This window comes from Phyllobates terribilis, unplaced genomic scaffold (genome assembly GCF_046119375.1).
Source record: "Phyllobates terribilis strain yellow unplaced genomic scaffold, ASM4611937v1 Scaffold_134__1_contigs__length_4944459, whole genome shotgun sequence".
In the NCBI taxonomy this organism is placed as follows: domain Eukaryota; kingdom Metazoa; phylum Chordata; class Amphibia; order Anura; family Dendrobatidae; genus Phyllobates; species Phyllobates terribilis.
In genome coordinates this window covers 4,751,202-4,770,994 of record NW_027362894.1, presented here as the reverse complement: position 1 = coordinate 4,770,994, position 19,793 = coordinate 4,751,202, and the positions used below count along the sequence as shown (strand labels likewise).

Here is a 19,793-nt window from a genome sequence, read left to right as displayed (position 1 = left end):
TATGTAATCAGGAGCCCTCCTGCTAAGGGTAGACAGCTGCTCGTTCCACCCCACCCCCCGCCTTAATTGGTTCTCCTCCCTTCCAACGGTGTTGAGGCGGGTGGGAACAGCAGGGGGTGAAGGTGCTGTGTTTAAAGAGGTGGAGTTATGCAGATCTAAAACGCGTGGATTGCAGCAGCAGCAAGCCGAAAAGTGCAGGCATGTAAGGGATCTAGAGGTTGACAACATGTCTTCTTAACGGGAGTCCAGGAGCTCATCTCCACAAATGGACTTTTTAGGATCCTTGGGTGGCTCCGTAGTTTGAAACCAATTCTGGTTATCGCTTCTCGGCCTTTTGGCTAAGATCAAGTGTAGTATCTGTTCTTATCAGTTTAATATCTGATACGTCCCCTATCTGGGGACCATATATTAAATGGATTTTTAGAACAGGGAGATGGAAAAAGAGCTTGCTCTGTCCACTCCACGCATTGACCTGGTATTGCAGTATCTCCAGGACCGGTGCACCCCTTCTTTAATGCAGTTTCTAAAATCAGAAAGAATTGAATTCAATGTTTTTTGTTCATTTTGCTTGTTTGTCGGATTTTGGGATGGACTCTTTGGCTCTGCTTTTCTTCTCCTCATTGGATTTTTCATGTTCAAAGTTGCAGAAGCCAGATTACAAGCTCATTTTGGTTCAACTTCAGCAACTGTGCATTGAATTGCCATGTAATGTGATGCAATGCTATCTTTCTAGCTCTCCCTTTTTACTTCCTTTTGGATAAACAGACATATTAGGCAAGCATTTTGGAGCTTTCACCTAAATAACTACAGGTGGTGAGATAAGCTGCACAATATAATTGACCTTTCAGTATATTGTTGCACACACACCATCTATTTAGCAAATGCCCTTGTTATCAACAGCAGCCTTTTAAACTCACCTGAGCTAACAGGTATGTGCGCTGGTTACTCTGCTGCGCTTAAAATTTCTTTTTTGGTTTGCTACAATGCCTTTTCTGAAACGTTGTCTCCTTCTGCTGGAACACTGACTTCTTTCATTTAATGCCTGCAGACTATAAAAGAGAACCCAACCCAAAAAGTTTGGTTGATTAGTCTGTGGCATTCTGTTAAACTGTTGCTTATGGCGGTCTCTGTGAGCTTCTCAGCGACATTCAGCCAGCCAGGTATCCTGCCTGCAGTAGATGGAATGTGGCAATGGAACGCTGGCTGCGCGTGTCATAATAGGCTCTGAGCCTTTATATACCTGTGCACAGCAGCAGCCACCTTCAGTCTGCTGCTGGACAGCCAGCAGCAGCAGCAGCAGGAGAGGTATGTAATCAGGAGCCCTCCTGCTAAGGGTAGACAGCTGCTCGTTCCACCCCACCCCCCGCCTTAATTGGTTCTCCTCCCTTCCAACGGTGTTGAGGCGGGTGGGAACAGCAGGGGGTGAAGGTGCTGTGTTTAAAGAGGTGGAGTTATGCAGATCTAAAACGCGTGGATTGCAGCAGCAGCAAGCCGAAAAGTGCAGGCATGTAAGGGATCTAGAGGTTGACAACATGTCTTCTTAACAGGAGTCCAGGAGCTCATCTCCACAAATGGACTTTTTAGGATCCTTGGGTGGCTCCGTAGTTTGAAACCAATTCTGGTTATCGCTTCTCGGCCTTTTGGCTAAGATCAAGTGTAGTATCTGTTCTTATCAGTTTAATATCTGATACGTCCCCTATCTGGGGACCATATATTAAATGGATTTTTAGAACAGGGAGATGGAAAAAGAGCTTGCTCTGTCCACTCCACGCATTGACCTGGTATTGCAGTATCTCCAGGACCGGTGCACCCCTTCTTTAATGCAGTTTCTAAAATCAGAAAGAATTGAATTCAATGTTTTTTGTTCATTTTGCTTGTTTGTCGGATTTTGGGATGGACTCTTTGGCTCTGCTTTTCTTCTCCTCATTGGATTTTTCATGTTCAAAGTTGCAGAAGCCAGATTACAAGCTCATTTTGGTTCAACTTCAGCAACTGTGCATTGCATTGCCATGTAATGTGATGCAATGCTATCTTTCTAGCTCTCCCTTTTTACTTCCTTTTGGATAAACAGACATATTAGGCAAGCATTTTGGAGCTTTCACCTAAATAACTACAGGTGGTGAGATAAGCTGCACAATATAATTGACCTTTCAGTATATTGTTGCACACACACCATCTATTTAGCAAATGCCCTTGTTATCAACAGCAGCCTTTTAAACTCACCTGAGCTAACAGGTATGTGCGCTGGTTACTCTGCTGCGCTTAAAATTTCTTTTTTGGTTTGCTACAATGCCTTTTCTGAAACGTTGTCTCCTTCTGCTGGAACACTGACTTCTTTCATTTAATGCCTGCAGACTATAAAAGAGAACCCAACCCAAAAAGTTTGGTTGATTAGTCTGTGGCATTCTGTTAAACTGTTGCTTATGGCGGTCTCTGTGAGCTTCTCAGCGACATTCAGCCAGCCAGGTATCCTGCCTGCAGTAGATGGAATGTGGCAATGGAACGCTGGCTGCGCGTGTCATAATAGGCTCTGAGCCTTTATATACCTGTGCACAGCAGCAGCCACCTTCAGTCTGCTGCTGGACAGCCAGCAGCAGCAGCAGCAGGAGAGGTATGTAATCAGGAGCCCTCCTGCTAAGGGTAGACAGCTGCTCGTTCCACCCCACCCCCCGCCTTAATTGGTTCTCCTCCCTTCCAACGGTGTTGAGGCGGGTGGGAACAGCAGGGGGTGAAGGTGCTGTGTTTAAAGAGGTGGAGTTATGCAGATCTAAAACGCGTGGATTGCAGCAGCAGCAAGCCGAAAAGTGCAGGCATGTAAGGGATCTAGAGGTTGACAACATGTCTTATTAACGGGAGTCCAGGAGCTCATCTCCACAAATGGACTTTTTAGGATCCTTGGGTGGCTCCGTAGTTTGAAACCAATTCTGGTTATCGCTTCTCGGCCTTTTGGCTAAGATCAAGTGTAGTATCTGTTCTTATCAGTTTAATATCTGATACGTCCCCTATCTGGGGACCATATATTAAATGGATTTTTAGAACAGGGAGATGGAAAAAGAGCTTGCTCTGTCCACTCCACGCATTGACCTGGTATTGCAGTATCTCCAGGACCGGTGCACCCCTTCTTTAATGCAGTTTCTAAAATCAGAAAGAATTGAATTCAATGTTTTTTGTTCATTTTGCTTGTTTGTCGGATTTTGGGATGGACTCTTTGGCTCTGCTTTTCTTCTCCTCATTGGATTTTTCATGTTCAAAGTTGCAGAAGCCAGATTACAAGCTCATTTTGGTTCAACTTCAGCAACTGTGCATTGCATTGCCATGTAATGTGATGCAATGCTATCTTTCTAGCTCTCCCTTTTTACTTCCTTTTGGATAAACAGACATATTAGGCAAGCATTTTGGAGCTTTCACCTAAATAACTACAGGTGGTGAGATAAGCTGCACAATATAATTGACCTTTCAGTATATTGTTGCACACACACCATCTATTTAGCAAATGCCCTTGTTATCAACAGCAGCCTTTTAAACTCACCTGAGCTAACAGGTATGTGCGCTGGTTACTCTGCTGCGCTTAAAATTTCTTTTTTGGTTTGCTACAATGCCTTTTCTGAAACGTTGTCTCCTTCTGCTGGAACACTGACTTCTTTCATTTAATGCCTGCAGACTATAAAAGAGAACCCAACCCAAAAAGTTTGGTTGATTAGTCTGTGGCATTCTGTTAAACTGTTGCTTATGGCGGTCTCTGTGAGCTTCTCAGCGACATTCAGCCAGCCAGGTATCCTGCCTGCAGTAGATGGAATGTGGCAATGGAACGCTGGCTGCGCGTGTCATAATAGGCTCTGAGCCTTTATATACCTGTGCACAGCAGCAGCCACCTTCAGTCTGCTGCTGGACAGCCAGCAGCAGCAGCAGCAGGAGAGGTATGTAATCAGGAGCCCTCCTGCTAAGGGTAGACAGCTGCTCGTTCCACCCCACCCCCCGCCTTAATTGGTTCTCCTCCCTTCCAACGGTGTTGAGGCGGGTGGGAACAGCAGGGGGTGAAGGTGCTGTGTTTAAAGAGGTGGAGTTATGCAGATCTAAAACGCGTGGATTGCAGCAGCAGCAAGCCGAAAAGTGCAGGCATGTAAGGGATCTAGAGGTTGACAACATGTCTTCTTAACGGGAGTCCAGGAGCTCATCTCCACAAATGGACTTTTTAGGATCCTTGGGTGGCTCCGTAGTTTGAAACCAATTCTGGTTATCGCTTCTCGGCCTTTTGGCTACGACCAAGTGTTGTTGCTGGAAGACTCCAAAGCCTATCGCATCCTCGGCCTTGAGGCATCGGCAGTTCTACTGTCTTAAGCCTCCTGCTGCTATAGGGGGTGTGCGTGCTGAAGAGAACCAAGAAGGCGATCGACTTACCTGAATATGGCGATGGCGACATCGGCTACTCTCCGTTCTGCTGGAGCTGGCGACTTGAAGATCAAGAACTCTTTCAAGATTGAAGTTGAAGAGCGAGCCCGTGACAAGTTCTCCCTGTCTTTCTTCGTGAGGAAAGTCCTGCTTGAGATCCTGCAGGTGAAAAGGGAGAACATTCTGGCACTTCAAGATGCTCCTGGACGCTTTGTGCTTACCCTGACCTCTGAAGTGGCATCTCAGAATTTTTACCATCAGATCAAGCTGAGACTTCAGGAGGAAGATCTTAAAGGACTGTGTTTTGTGACCCTCTGCCTGGCAGAAGAGAAGTCTGTGGTGGTTCATATGAGCAATCCGCATGTCTCTGAAAAGGATGTGGCTGCGTTTCTGCATAACTATTGCTCTGAGGTCCACTTCTCTCACAAAATCATGAACTCTGAGAGGTTGTGGACCGGAAAATACAAGTTCATCGTGAAGCTGAGAGAAGGTTTGGGAATTGGTGGACTCAATCATCCGCCTCAGAGCTTCCTGATTGGCAGAGAGAGAGGAAGACTCTTCTATCCAGGGATGCCTATCTTCTGCAGAAAATGTATGGACTTTGGGCATTCCTTTGAGAGCTGCAAGGAGGAGAACGCTCTTTGCAAGAAGTGCTATCAAAAAGGACATGTCACTCTGAACTGCCCAAATCAGATGATCTGTAATATCTGCCGTATCCCTGGGCACTCTTTTCGGGATTGTCCGTTGAGAAAAAAGACCTTCAGCTATGCAGATGCAGCTCGGGGGGGAGCCCCTCCGAAGCGGTCCAATCCTAAAGAACAAACAGACAAATCCAAGGACCCTCCCGGGAACCCTTCTGGGGATCCGCCCAAGGACACTGCTGGGGACCCGCCTGGGGATAGCATTGTTCTCAAGGATTGGTCGGAGAGTCCAGATGGTCATGTGGTGGAGGAGAATCCAGCTGAGTCTGAAGTGGAGATGGGAGAGGAGTCTTCTAAGGAGGCTGGTGGTGAGGAGGAGGAGGAGGAGATTGACATTGACGTGGAGGTTTTGAGGAAAAGGAAAAAGGAGAAGTCGAGTTTGTTTAAGGGAGAGAGCGCCAGCAAAAGACCTGCTGGGCGTTTGAAAATAGTCCTCCCTAATTACTCACCTAAACCGATCATCTCAGTTCCTAAACCTGTAAACCCATCTGATCCGGTGAACATCGAGGAATTCTCAGACACGGACGTTTCTGCAGGTCCCTCTACCCCGGTCGGATTCATGTCAGATACGGACTCAAGTTCTGTTTAAATGATTTATGGCTACACTCAAAATTGCCTCACTAAATGTGAGGAGTTTAAAGGGCTCTGTCAAGAGAGCTGCTTTATTTTCTTACCTGATGACTTTAGATGCTGATATTTTTTTACTTCAAGAATGCGGCATTGACCATGACCCTAACTATAACAAACTAAGGGAAGATTGGGCGAACGGACCTTCCATCTGGTCCGGTGAAAATGGATCGCGTGCTACTGGTGTTGGCGTCCTGTTTAAAAACAAAGACTTTAAGGTTACCTCGTTCACTGAAGTTGAACCTGGACGTGCACTAGTTGTTAATGTGAGTTACTGTGGATCCGAGTTCAAGCTGATTAATGTTTATGCATCTCCGATTAAAGAGGAAAGATCCAGTTTATTAGATATCATCAAACTCTTTATACCTGGTCCTACACCAACTGTGGTTGGCGGTGACTTCAATTGTATCCGGTCTGATGAAAATAGGACATCAGGTACTAGAAGGAAAGACAAAACTGAGATGCAGTTAAAAAATATAATCGACGATACTTGCCTGAATGATGTCTGGAGAGTAAAGAATACCTCTGAACCAGGATACACTTGGGAGAAAAATCTTCTAAAATCAAGAATTGACTTTGTTCTGACATCACAGAGTTTTAAAGTGAATAAAGTGGATCTAACAGGTAACATCTTTTCTGACCACAAAACGTTAATTACTCACTTGGAATTGCCCAGTCTAGAGAAAGGGCGAGGTGTCTGGAAGTTGAACACTCTGCTGCTGGAAGATGAAAGTATAAAAGAGGAATTTTTGAAATTTTATAAAAAACTACAGGGGAAAAAACGTTATTACAAAAGAATTCTAGAATGGTGGGAGTATGTGAAGTTTCAAATTAGACATTTTTTTCTCTTAGCTGGCAAAAGGAAGGCCAGACAGAATCAGAAATGGTTTAAAGACCTGAATACAAAACTGCAAACAGGTTACAAACTCAGAAATGCAGGGATAGATATGGAGGATGTTATTTTACAAGTCAAAGAAGACATTAAAAAAGCAATTGAACAGAAAGGCAAAGAAATAATTTTCAACGCCAAGGTAGAACATATGGAAAAAAATGAAACATGTTCCAGGTTCTTTTTCAAAAAATCTTTAGAACGCAAAGAATTAATTAAAGAACTTGATGGTGAAACAACTAAAGATGGACTGTTGGACAAAGCGCAAACTTTTTATCAAAATCTTTTTAGCGAAAAGAAAATTGACGCTGATTTTTTACCTGATGCTCTTAATTCATTGCAGAATCACCTTGAAAAGCAAGATCAAGAGTTGTTGATTGAAGATATCTGTGAAGAAGAACTGCTAAGTGCAATCAAAAGCTTTTCTAGAGGAAAAACACCGGGTACTGACGGACTACAAATTGAATTTTATCTTACTTTTTGGGAGATTTTAAAAGACGACCTGTTTGAGATTTTTAAAGCTGTCTTTTTATGTGACAAATTGCCTGAATCTTGGAGAAGTGGTGTGGTCACCCTGCTTTTTAAAAAAGGAGATAAGACTAATCTAGAGAACTGGAGACCAATCACGTTACTCAACGTAGATTATAAAATTATGGCAAAAATCATGGTGAACAGAATGAAGAAGGTGATAGAGAAGGTCGTGCATCCTGATCAGGTATGTGGTGTGCCTGGTCGTACAATTGCAGAAAACTTGAATATTATACGGGACGCAATATGGTATCAGCAAGAGAGGAAGCAAAAGCTAGCTCTTCTGTCCCTTGATTTCCAGAAAGCGTACGACAGAGTCTCTCATAAGTACCTGTATTCTGTGTTAAAGAAAATGAAATTCCCGGATGTTTTTATTAAGCACATTGCACTTTTATATGATGGAAGTTTTAGCAGGATTTTAATTAATGGTTTTTTATCTTCAGAAGTTTTTCTAAAGTCGGGCGTCAAACAAGGATGCCCACTCTCGCCTCTGCTTTTTATCTGCGCAATCGAGCCTCTACTGGCAATGTTGAGGAAAGATAAGATGGTGAAAGGTGTACCCATACCAGGTGGAAATGGACTAAGTACTAAGTCACTGGGGTACATGGATGACATCACGATCCTGTGCGACTCAGAACAATCGCTGAGAAGAGCAGTAAGAACTACTGATTTTTTCTGTTTAGCATCTGCCTTCAAACTGAACTTGGAGAAGAGCGAATGTCTTGGATTCGGTGATTGGTCAGATGCGCAGATTCCTCAACTTAAAATAAGAAGTGATAAGATCAAAATTTTAGGTGTTGTGTTTACAAAGAAGAATGATGGAGAAGAAAGTTGGCAGTTGGTGAAGGAGAAAATGCAAAAGAAGATAAGTTTATGGAAACTCAGAAAATTATCAATGGAAGGTAAAAACTTGATCATTAAGTCTTTGTTGTTGCCGATAATGTTGTTTTTAAGTATGGTGTACCCTCCGAATGAGAACACAGTAAAGTTTCTCCAGAGACAAATTTTTCTTTTTCTGTGGGGATCAAAAATGGAGAAGGTTCGAAGAGAGACAATGTACAAGCAGCATAAATATGGTGGAAAGAATATCCCAAATATCAAAAAATTTTTGTACCTAAAGTTCTTTAGTTTTTGCTTCAAAATGACCAATCTAAGAAGTCATTGGTCTTTCTACTTAAGATATGCAGCTGGAGATATCTTTAGGAAAAGAAAGTGGATAACATTGCCCCAAAATTCTCCTGTCCTAATTACACTGCCAAAACAATATGTCTTACTAGAAAAAACAATTAGACTTTATAACTTACCTGAAATAGATGTGGAGATGCTGTCAAATTCAAGAAGACTGGCTCTAGAGACAAAGAGAAAAGAAACGATGACAGCAGTGGCAAACTTTACATACACTAAAAGTGGAAGAATTTGGAGAATGACTTATGCACCTTATCTAACAAATGAATATAAAGACTTGGCATGGGCAATAGTGCAAGAATGTGTTCCTGTTAGATTTTTTCAACACAGAAGGGGATTGTGCAATACTGCAAGATGCCCTAGAACAGGCTGTGTTAGAGAGGAAACAGTTTTACACACCTTTTGGAACTGTTTTTATGCCCAAAATGTCTGGAAAGAAGTTGGAAGTCTCTTAAAGTTTGTTACTGGTCTTAAGTTTTTAAATCACGAAGTAGTTTTATATGGAAATTTTACATGTCAATCAAAAGAAAAAGAAAGAGTCATCTGGATAATGATAAATGGAATAAAGAATGCGCTATGGAAAGTCCGAAACATATTGCTTTTTAAAAGAGATTTTATAAGTGAAAGTGAATGCATAAAATTAGCACTAAGTGAAATATATATTTATTACCTGTTAGATCTGAAGAGAATTGGGAAAAAAAGAGCCAAGAGTCTATGGAATTTTCATCTGTGGAACCTTGTAGCATGAACAGATTATAAGGCAAGAGAAATATTAGAAGAGAAATAACAACTGAAATAAAAGAACAAAATGAAAAAGAAAAAAATCTGTTCTTATCAGTTTAATATCTGATACGTCCCCTATCTGGGGACCATATATTAAATGGATTTTTAGAACAGGGAGATGGAAAAAGAGCTTGCTCTGTCCACTCCACGCATTGACCTGGTATTGCAGTATCTCCAGGACCGGTGCACCCCTTCTTTAATGCAGTTTCTAAAATCAGAAAGAATTGAATTCAATGTTTTTTGTTCATTTTGCTTGTTTGTCGGATTTTGGGATGGACTCTTTGGCTCTGCTTTTCTTCTCCTCATTGGATTTTTCATGTTCAAAGTTGCAGAAGCCAGATTACAAGCTCATTTTGGTTCAACTTCAGCAACTGTGCATTGCATTGCCATGTAATGTGATGCAATGCTATCTTTCTAGCTCTCCCTTTTTACTTCCTTTTGGATAAACAGACATATTAGGCAAGCATTTTGGAGCTTTCACCTAAATAACTACAGGTGGTGAGATAAGCTGCACAATATAATTGACCTTTCAGTATATTGTTGCACACACACCATCTATTTAGCAAATGCCCTTGTTATCAACAGCAGCCTTTTAAACTCACCTGAGCTAACAGGTATGTGCGCTGGTTACTCTGCTGCGCTTAAAATTTCTTTTTTGGTTTGCTACAATGCCTTTTCTGAAACGTTGTCTCCTTCTGCTGGAACACTGACTTCTTTCATTTAATGCCTGCAGACTATAAAAGAGAGCCCAACCCAAAAAGTTTGGTTGACTAGTCTGTGGCATTCTGTTAAACTGTTGCTTATGGCGGTCTCTGTGAGCTTCTCAGCGACATTCAGCCAGCCAGGTATCCTGCCTGCAGTAGATGGAATGTGGCAATGGAACGCTGGCTGCGCGTGTCATAATAGGCTCTGAGCCTTTATATACCTGTGCACAGCAGCAGCCACCTTCAGTCTGCTGCTGGACAGCCAGCAGCAGCAGCAGCAGGAGAGGTATGTAATCAGGAGCCCTCCTGCTAAGGGTAGACAGCTGCTCGTTCCACCCCACCCCCCGCCTTAATTGGTTCTCCTCCCTTCCAACGGTGTTGAGGCGGGTGGGAACAGCAGGGGGTGAAGGTGCTGTGTTTAAAGAGGTGGAGTTATGCAGATCTAAAACGCGTGGATTGCAGCAGCAGCAAGCCGAAAAGTGCAGGCATGTAAGGGATCTAGAGGTTGACAACATGTCTTCTTAACGGGAGTCCAGGAGCTCATCTCCACAAATGGACTTTTTAGGATCCTTGGGTGGCTCCGTAGTTTGAAACCAATTCTGGTTATCGCTTCTCGGCCTTTTGGCTAAGATCAAGTGTAGTATCTGTTCTTATCAGTTTAATATCTGATACGTCCCCTATCTGGGGACCATATATTAAATGGATTTTTAGAACAGGGAGATGGAAAAAGAGCTTGCTCTGTCCACTCCACGCATTGACCTGGTATTGCAGTATCTCCAGGACCGGTGCACCCCTTCTTTAATGCAGTTTCTAAAATCAGAAAGAATTGAATTCAATGTTTTTTGTTCATTTTGCTTGTTTGTCGGATTTTGGGATGGACTCTTTGGCTCTGCTTTTCTTCTCCTCATTGGATTTTTCATGTTCAAAGTTGCAGAAGCCAGATTACAAGCTCATTTTGGTTCAACTTCAGCAACTGTGCATTGCATTGCCATGTAATGTGATGAAATGCTATCTTTCTAGCTCTCCCTTTTTACTTCCTTTTGGATAAACAGACATATTAGGCAAGCATTTTGGAGCTTTCACCTAAATAACTACAGGTGGTGAGATAAGCTGCACAATATAATTGACCTTTCAGTATATTGTTGCACACACACCATCTATTTAGCAAATGCCCTTGTTATCAACAGCAGCCTTTTAAACTCACCTGAGCTAACAGGTATGTGCGCTGGTTACTCTGCTGCGCTTAAAATTTCTTTTTTGGTTTGCTACAATGCCTTTTCTGAAACGTTGTCTCCTTCTGCTGGAACACTGACTTCTTTCATTTAATGCCTGCAGACTATAAAAGAGAACCCAACCCAAAAAGTTTGGTTGATTAGTCTGTGGCATTCTGTTAAACTGTTGCTTATGGCGGTCTCTGTGAGCTTCTCAGCGACATTCAGCCAGCCAGGTATCCTGCCTGCAGTAGATGGAATGTGGCAATGGAACGCTGGCTGCGCGTGTCATAATAGGCTCTGAGCCTTTATATACCTGTGCACAGCAGCAGCCACCTTCAGTCTGCTGCTGGACAGCCAGCAGCAGCAGCAGCAGGAGAGGTATGTAATCAGGAGCCCTCCTGCTAAGGGTAGACAGCTGCTCGTTCCACCCCACCCCCCGCCTTAATTGGTTCTCCTCCCTTCCAACGGTGTTGAGGCGGGTGGGAACAGCAGGGGGTGAAGGTGCTGTGTTTAAAGAGGTGGAGTTATGCAGATCTAAAACGCGTGGATTGCAGCAGCAGCAAGCCGAAAAGTGCAGGCATGTAAGGGATCTAGAGGTTGACAACATGTCTTCTTAACGGGAGTCCAGGAGCTCATCTCCACAAATGGACTTTTTAGGATCCTTGGGTGGCTCCGTAGTTTGAAACCAATTCTGGTTATCGCTTCTCGGCCTTTTGGCTAAGATCAAGTGTAGTATCTGTTCTTATCAGTTTAATATCTGATACGTCCCCTATCTGGGGACCATATATTAAATGGATTTTTAGAACAGGGAGATGGAAAAAGAGCTTGCTCTGTCCACTCCACGCATTGACCTGGTATTGCAGTATCTCCAGGACCGGTGCACCCCTTCTTTAATGCAGTTTCTAAAATCAGAAAGAATTGAATTCAATGTTTTTTGTTCATTTTGCTTGTTTGTCGGATTTTGGGATGGACTCTTTGGCTCTGCTTTTCTTCTCCTCATTGGATTTTTCATGTTCAAAGTTGCAGAAGCCAGATTACAAGCTCATTTTGGTTCAACTTCAGCAACTGTGCATTGCATTGCCATGTAATGTGATGCAATGCTATCTTTCTAGCTCTCCCTTTTTACTTCCTTTTGGATAAACAGACATATTAGGCAAGCATTTTGGAGCTTTCACCTAAATAACTACAGGTGGTGAGATAAGCTGCACAATATAATTGACCTTTCAGTATATTGTTGCACACACACCATCTATTTAGCAAATGCCCTTGTTATCAACAGCAGCCTTTTAAACTCACCTGAGCTAACAGGTATGTGCGCTGGTTACTCTGCTGCGCTTAAAATTTCTTTTTTGGTTTGCTACAATGCCTTTTCTGAAACGTTGTCTCCTTCTGCTGGAACACTGACTTCTTTCATTTAATGCCTGCAGACTATAAAAGAGAACCCAACCCAAAAAGTTTGGTTGATTAGTCTGTGGCATTCTGTTAAACTGTTGCTTATGGCGGTCTCTGTGAGCTTCTCAGCGACATTCAGCCAGCCAGGTATCCTGCCTGCAGTAGATGGAATGTGGCAATGGAACGCTGGCTGCGCGTGTCATAATAGGCTCTGAGCCTTTATATACCTGTGCACAGCAGCAGCCACCTTCAGTCTGCTGCTGGACAGCCAGCAGCAGCAGCAGCAGGAGAGGTATGTAATCAGGAGCCCTCCTGCTAAGGGTAGACAGCTGCTCGTTCCACCCCACCCCCCGCCTTAATTGGTTCTCCTCCCTTCCAACGGTGTTGAGGCGGGTGGGAACAGCAGGGGGTGAAGGTGCTGTGTTTAAAGAGGTGGAGTTATGCAGATCTAAAACGCGTGGATTGCAGCAGCAGCAAGCCGAAAAGTGCAGGCATGTAAGGGATCTAGAGGTTGACAACATGTCTTCTTAACGGGAGTCCAGGAGCTCATCTCCACAAATGGACTTTTTAGGATCCTTGGGTGGCTCCGTAGTTTGAAACCAATTCTGGTTATCGCTTCTCGGCCTTTTGGCTAAGATCAAGTGTAGTATCTGTTCTTATCAGTTTAATATCTGATACGTCCCCTATCTGGGGACCATATATTAAATGGATTTTTAGAACAGGGAGATGGAAAAAGAGCTTGCTCTGTCCACTCCACGCATTGACCTGGTATTGCAGTATCTCCAGGACCGGTGCACCCCTTCTTTAATGCAGTTTCTAAAATCAGAAAGAATTGAATTCAATGTTTTTTGTTCATTTTGCTTGTTTGTCGGATTTTGGGATGGACTCTTTGGCTCTGCTTTTCTTCTCCTCATTGGATTTTTCATGTTCAAAGTTGCAGAAGCCAGATTACAAGCTCATTTTGGTTCAACTTCAGCAACTGTGCATTGCATTGCCATGTAATGTGATGAAATGCTATCTTTCTAGCTCTCCCTTTTTACTTCCTTTTGGATAAACAGACATATTAGGCAAGCATTTTGGAGCTTTCACCTAAATAACTACAGGTGGTGAGATAAGCTGCACAATATAATTGACCTTTCAGTATATTGTTGCACACACACCATCTATTTAGCAAATGCCCTTGTTATCAACAGCAGCCTTTTAAACTCACCTGAGCTAACAGGTATGTGCGCTGGTTACTCTGCTGCGCTTAAAATTTCTTTTTTGGTTTGCTACAATGCCTTTTCTGAAACGTTGTCTCCTTCTGCTGGAACACTGACTTCTTTCATTTAATGCCTGCAGACTATAAAAGAGAACCCATCCCAAAAAGTTTGGTTGATTAGTCTGTGGCATTCTGTTAAACTGTTGCTTATGGCGGTCTCTGTGAGCTTCTCAGCGACATTCAGCCAGCCAGGTATCCTGCCTGCAGTAGATGGAATGTGGCAATGGAACGCTGGCTGCGCGTGTCATAATAGGCTCTGAGCCTTTATATACCTGTGCACAGCAGCAGCCACCTTCAGTCTGCTGCTGGACAGCCAGCAGCAGCAGCAGCAGGAGAGGTATGTAATCAGGAGCCCTCCTGCTAAGGGTAGACAGCTGCTCGTTCCACCCCACCCCCCGCCTTAATTGGTTCTCCTCCCTTCCAACGGTGTTGAGGCGGGTGGGAACAGCAGGGGGTGAAGGTGCTGTGTTTAAAGAGGTGGAGTTATGCAGATCTAAAACGCGTGGATTGCAGCAGCAGCAAGCCGAAAAGTGCAGGCATGTAAGGGATCTAGAGGTTGACAACATGTCTTCTTAACGGGAGTCCAGGAGCTCATCTCCACAAATGGACTTTTTAGGATCCTTGGGTGGCTCCGTAGTTTGAAACCAATTCTGGTTATCGCTTCTCGGCCTTTTGGCTAAGATCAAGTGTAGTATCTGTTCTTATCAGTTTAATATCTGATACGTCCCCTATCTGGGGACCATATATTAAATGGATTTTTAGAACAGGGAGATGGAAAAAGAGCTTGCTCTGTCCACTCCACGCATTGACCTGGTATTGCAGTATCTCCAGGACCGGTGCACCCCTTCTTTAATGCAGTTTCTAAAATCAGAAAGAATTGAATTCAATGTTTTTTGTTCATTTTGCTTGTTTGTCGGATTTTGGGATGGACTCTTTGGCTCTGCTTTTCTTCTCCTCATTGGATTTTTCATGTTCAAAGTTGCAGAAGCCAGATTACAAGCTCATTTTGGTTCAACTTCAGCAACTGTGCATTGCATTGCCATGTAATGTGATGCAATGCTATCTTTCTAGCTCTCCCTTTTTACTTCCTTTTGGATAAACAGACATATTAGGCAAGCATTTTGGAGCTTTCACCTAAATAACTACAGGTGGTGAGATAAGCTGCACAATATAATTGACCTTTCAGTATATTGTTGCACACACACCATCTATTTAGCAAATGCCCTTGTTATCAACAGCAGCCTTTTAAACTCACCTGAGCTAACAGGTATGTGCGCTGGTTACTCTGCTGCGCTTAAAATTTCTTTTTTGGTTTGCTACAATGCCTTTTCTGAAACGTTGTCTCCTTCTGCTGGAACACTGACTTCTTTCATTTAATGCCTGCAGACTATAAAAGAGAACCCAACCCAAAAAGTTTGGTTGATTAGTCTGTGGCATTCTGTTAAACTGTTGCTTATGGCGGTCTCTGTGAGCTTCTCAGCGACATTCAGCCAGCCAGGTATCCTGCCTGCAGTAGATGGAATGTGGCAATGGAACGCTGGCTGCGCGTGTCATAATAGGCTCTGAGCCTTTATATACCTGTGCACAGCAGCAGCCACCTTCAGTCTGCTGCTGGACAGCCAGCAGCAGCAGCAGCAGGAGAGGTATGTAATCAGGAGCCCTCCTGCTAAGGGTAGACAGCTGCTCGTTCCACCCCACCCCCCGCCTTAATTGGTTCTCCTCCCTTCCAACGGTGTTGAGGCGGGTGGGAACAGCAGGGGGTGAAGGTGCTGTGTTTAAAGAGGTGGAGTTATGCAGATCTAAAACGCGTGGATTGCAGCAGCAGCAAGCCGAAAAGTGCAGGCATGTAAGGGATCTAGAGGTTGACAACATGTCTTCTTAACGGGAGTCCAGGAGCTCATCTCCACAAATGGACTTTTTAGGATCCTTGGGTGGCTCCGTAGTTTGAAACCAATTCTGGTTATCGCTTCTCGGCCTTTTGGCTAAGATCAAGTGTAGTATCTGTTCTTATCAGTTTAATATCTGATACGTCCCCTATCTGGGGACCATATATTAAATGGATTTTTAGAACAGGGAGATGGAAAAAGAGCTTGCTCTGTCCACTCCACGCATTGACCTGGTATTGCAGTATCTCCAGGACCGGTGCACCCCTTCTTTAATGCAGTTTCTAAAATCAGAAAGAATTGAATTCAATGTTTTTTGTTCATTTTGCTTGTTTGTCGGATTTTGGGATGGACTCTTTGGCTCTGCTTTTCTTCTCCTCATTGGATTTTTCATGTTCAAAGTTGCAGAAGCCAGATTACAAGCTCATTTTGGTTCAACTTCAGCAACTGTGCATTGCATTGCCATGTAATGTGATGCAATGCTATCTTTCTAGCTCTCCCTTTTTACTTCCTTTTGGATAAACAGACATATTAGGCAAGCATTTTGGAGCTTTCACCTAAATAACTACAGGTGGTGAGATAAGCTGCACAATATAATTGACCTTTCAGTATATTGTTGCACACACACCATCTATTTAGCAAATGCCCTTGTTATCAACAGCAGCCTTTTAAACTCACCTGAGCTAACAGGTATGTGCGCTGGTTACTCTGCTGCGCTTAAAATTTCTTTTTTGGTTTGCTACAATGCCTTTTCTGAAACGTTGTCTCCTTCTGCTGGAACACTGACTTCTTTCATTTAATGCCTGCAGACTATAAAAGAGAACCCAACCCAAAAAGTTTGGTTGATTAGTCTGTGGCATTCTGTTAAACTGTTGCTTATGGCGGTCTCTGTGAGCTTCTCAGCGACATTCAGCCAGCCAGGTATCCTGCCTGCAGTAGATGGAATGTGGCAATGGAACGCTGGCTGCGCGTGTCATAATAGGCTCTGAGCCTTTATATACCTGTGCACAGCAGCAGCCACCTTCAGTCTGCTGCTGGACAGCCAGCAGCAGCAGCAGCAGGAGAGGTATGTAATCAGGAGCCCTCCTGCTAAGGGTAGACAGCTGCTCGTTCCACCCCACCCCCCGCCTTAATTGGTTCTCCTCCCTTCCAACGGTGTTGAGGCGGGTGGGAACAGCAGGGGGTGAAGGTGCTGTGTTTAAAGAGGTGGAGTTATGCAGATCTAAAACGCGTGGATTGCAGCAGCAGCAAGCCGAAAAGTGCAGGCATGTAAGGGATCTAGAGGTTGACAACATGTCTTCTTAACGGGAGTCCAGGAGCTCATCTCCACAAATGGACTTTTTAGGATCCTTGGGTGGCTCCGTAGTTTGAAACCAATTCTGGTTATCGCTTCTCGGCCTTTTGGCTAAGATCAAGTGTAGTATCTGTTCTTATCAGTTTAATATCTGATACGTCCCCTATCTGGGGACCATATATTAAATGGATTTTTAGAACAGGGAGATGGAAAAAGAGCTTGCTCTGTCCACTCCACGCATTGACCTGGTATTGCAGTATCTCCAGGACCGGTGCACCCCTTCTTTAATGCAGTTTCTAAAATCAGAAAGAATTGAATTCAATGTTTTTTGTTCATTTTGCTTGTTTGTCGGATTTTGGGATGGACTCTTTGGCTCTGCTTTTCTTCTCCTCATTGGATTTTTCATGTTCAAAGTTGCAGAAGCCAGATTACAAGCTCATTTTGGTTCAACTTCAGCAACTGTGCATTGCATTGCCATGTAATGTGATGAAATGCTATCTTTCTAGCTCTCCCTTTTTACTTCCTTTTGGATAAACAGACATATTAGGCAAGCATTTTGGAGCTTTCACCTAAATAACTACAGGTGGTGAGATAAGCTGCACAATATAATTGACCTTTCAGTATATTGTTGCACACACACCATCTATTTAGCAAATGCCCTTGTTATCAACAGCAGCCTTTTAAACTCACCTGAGCTAACAGGTATGTGCGCTGGTTACTCTGCTGCGCTTAAAATTTCTTTTTTGGTTTGCTACAATGCCTTTTCTGAAACGTTGTCTCCTTCTGCTGGAACACTGACTTCTTTCATTTAATGCCTGCAGACTATAAAAGAGAACCCAACCCAAAAAGTTTGGTTGATTAGTCTGTGGCATTCTGTTAAACTGTTGCTTATGGCGGTCTCTGTGAGCTTCTCAGCGACATTCAGCCAGCCAGGTATCCTGCCTGCAGTAGATGGAATGTGGCAATGGAACGCTGGCTGCGCGTGTCATAATAGGCTCTGAGCCTTTATATACCTGTGCACAGCAGCAGCCACCTTCAGTCTGCTGCTGGACAGCCAGCAGCAGCAGCAGCAGGAGAGGTATGTAATCAGGAGCCCTCCTGCTAAGGGTAGACAGCTGCTCGTTCCACCCCACCCCCCGCCTTAATTGGTTCTCCTCCCTTCCAACGGTGTTGAGGCGGGTGGGAACAGCAGGGGGTGAAGGTGCTGTGTTTAAAGAGGTGGAGTTATGCAGATCTAAAACGCGTGGATTGCAGCAGCAGCAAGCCGAAAAGTGCAGGCATGTAAGGGATCTAGAGGTTGACAACATGTCTTCTTAACGGGAGTCCAGGAGCTCATCTCCACAAATGGACTTTTTAGGATCCTTGGGTGGCTCCGTAGTTTGAAACCAATTCTGGTTATCGCTTCTCGGCCTTTTGGCTAAGATCAAGTGTAGTATCTGTTCTTATCAGTTTAATATCTGATACGTCCCCTATCTGGGGACCATATATTAAATGGATTTTTAGAACAGGGAGATGGAAAAAGAGCTTGCTCTGTCCACTCCACGCATTGACCTGGTATTGCAGTATCTCCAGGACCGGTGCACCCCTTCTTTAATGCAGTTTCTAAAATCAGAAAGAATTGAATTCAATGTTTTTTGTTCATTTTGCTTGTTTGTCGGATTTTGGGATGGACTCTTTGGCTCTGCTTTTCTTCTCCTCATTGGATTTTTCATGTTCAAAGTTGCAGAAGCCAGATTACAAGCTCATTTTGGTTCAACTTCAGCAACTGTGCATTGCATTGCCATGTAATGTGATGCAATGCTATCTTTCTAGCTCTCCCTTTTTACTTCCTTTTGGATAAACAGACATATTAGGCAAGCATTTTGGAGCTTTCACCTAAATAACTACAGGTGGTGAGATAAGCTGCACAATATAATTGACCTTTCAGTATATTGTTGCACACACACCATCTATTTAGCAAATGCCCTTGTTATCAACAGCAGCCTTTTAAACTCACCTGAGCTAACAGGTATGTGCGCTGGTTACTCTGCTGCGCTTAAAATTTCTTTTTTGGTTTGCTACAATGCCTTTTCTGAAACGTTGTCTCCTTCTGCTGGAACACTGACTTCTTTCATTTAATGCCTGCAGACTATAAAAGAGAACCCAACCCAAAAAGTTTGGTTGATTAGTCTGTGGCATTCTGTTAAACTGTTGCTTATGGCGGTCTCTGTGAGCTTCTCAGCGACATTCAGCCAGCCAGGTATCCTGCCTGCAGTAGATGGAATGTGGCAATGGAACGCTGGCTGCGCGTGTCATAATAGGCTCTGAGCCTTTATATACCTGTGCACAGCAGCAGCCACCTTCAGTCTGCTGCTGGACAGCCAGCAGCAGCAGCAGCAGGAGAGGTATGTAATCAGGAGCCCTCCTGCTAAGGGTAGACAGCTGCTCGTTCCACCCCACCCCCCGCCTTAATTGGTTCTCCTCCCTTCCAACGGTGTTGAGGCGGGTGGGAACAGCAGGGGGTGAAGGTGCTGTGTTTAAAGAGGTGGAGTTATGCAGATCTAAAACGCGTGGATTGCAGCAGCAGCAAGCCGAAAAGTGCAGGCATGTAAGGGATCTAGAGGTTGACAACATGTCTTCTTAACGGGAGTCCAGGAGCTCATCTCCACAAATGGACTTTTTAGGATCCTTGGGTGGCTCCGTAGTTTGAAACCAATTCTGGTTATCGCTTCTCGGCCTTTTGGCTAAGATCAAGTGTAGTATCTGTTCTTATCAGTTTAATATCTGATACGTCCCCTATCTGGGGACCATATATTAAATGGATTTTTAGAACAGGGAGATGGAAAAAGAGCTTGCTCTGTCCACTCCACGCATTGACCTGGTATTGCAGTATCTCCAGGACCGGTGCACCCCTTCTTTAATGCAGTTTCTAAAATCAGAAAGAATTGAATTCAATGTTTTTTG

The 19,793-nt window shown here is 43.8% G+C and overlaps 12 non-coding genes across 12 annotated transcripts; all 12 read left to right on the top strand.

The window, feature by feature from the left end:
• The first annotated feature begins 318 nt into the window (after positions 1 to 318).
• LOC141203995 (U2 spliceosomal RNA) lies at positions 319 to 509 on the top strand. Its single transcript, XR_012274969.1, has one exon. It is a non-coding gene; the product is annotated as a U2 spliceosomal RNA (small nuclear RNA).
• Positions 510 to 1,624: 1,115 nt separating this feature from the next.
• Positions 1,625 to 1,815, top strand: LOC141203994 (U2 spliceosomal RNA). The gene has a single exon (XR_012274968.1). It is a non-coding gene; the product is annotated as a U2 spliceosomal RNA (small nuclear RNA).
• A 1,115-nt stretch (positions 1,816 to 2,930) lies between these two features.
• LOC141203993 (U2 spliceosomal RNA) lies at positions 2,931 to 3,121 on the top strand. The gene has a single exon (XR_012274967.1). It is a non-coding gene; the product is annotated as a U2 spliceosomal RNA (small nuclear RNA).
• Positions 3,122 to 9,105: 5,984 nt separating this feature from the next.
• LOC141204350 (U2 spliceosomal RNA) lies at positions 9,106 to 9,296 on the top strand. Its single transcript, XR_012275286.1, has one exon. It is a non-coding gene; the product is annotated as a U2 spliceosomal RNA (small nuclear RNA).
• A 1,115-nt stretch (positions 9,297 to 10,411) lies between these two features.
• LOC141203992 (U2 spliceosomal RNA) lies at positions 10,412 to 10,602 on the top strand. Its single transcript, XR_012274966.1, has one exon. It is a non-coding gene; the product is annotated as a U2 spliceosomal RNA (small nuclear RNA).
• A 1,115-nt stretch (positions 10,603 to 11,717) lies between these two features.
• LOC141203989 (U2 spliceosomal RNA) lies at positions 11,718 to 11,908 on the top strand. The gene has a single exon (XR_012274964.1). It is a non-coding gene; the product is annotated as a U2 spliceosomal RNA (small nuclear RNA).
• A 1,115-nt stretch (positions 11,909 to 13,023) lies between these two features.
• LOC141203988 (U2 spliceosomal RNA) lies at positions 13,024 to 13,214 on the top strand. The gene has a single exon (XR_012274963.1). It is a non-coding gene; the product is annotated as a U2 spliceosomal RNA (small nuclear RNA).
• Positions 13,215 to 14,329: 1,115 nt separating this feature from the next.
• On the top strand, positions 14,330 to 14,520 carry LOC141203987 (U2 spliceosomal RNA). The gene has a single exon (XR_012274962.1). It is a non-coding gene; the product is annotated as a U2 spliceosomal RNA (small nuclear RNA).
• A 1,115-nt stretch (positions 14,521 to 15,635) lies between these two features.
• Positions 15,636 to 15,826, top strand: LOC141203986 (U2 spliceosomal RNA). The gene has a single exon (XR_012274961.1). It is a non-coding gene; the product is annotated as a U2 spliceosomal RNA (small nuclear RNA).
• A 1,115-nt stretch (positions 15,827 to 16,941) lies between these two features.
• LOC141203985 (U2 spliceosomal RNA) lies at positions 16,942 to 17,132 on the top strand. The gene has a single exon (XR_012274960.1). It is a non-coding gene; the product is annotated as a U2 spliceosomal RNA (small nuclear RNA).
• A 1,115-nt stretch (positions 17,133 to 18,247) lies between these two features.
• LOC141203983 (U2 spliceosomal RNA) lies at positions 18,248 to 18,438 on the top strand. Its single transcript, XR_012274958.1, has one exon. It is a non-coding gene; the product is annotated as a U2 spliceosomal RNA (small nuclear RNA).
• Positions 18,439 to 19,553: 1,115 nt separating this feature from the next.
• On the top strand, positions 19,554 to 19,744 carry LOC141203982 (U2 spliceosomal RNA). Its single transcript, XR_012274957.1, has one exon. It is a non-coding gene; the product is annotated as a U2 spliceosomal RNA (small nuclear RNA).
• The last annotated feature ends 49 nt before the right edge of the window (positions 19,745 to 19,793 follow it).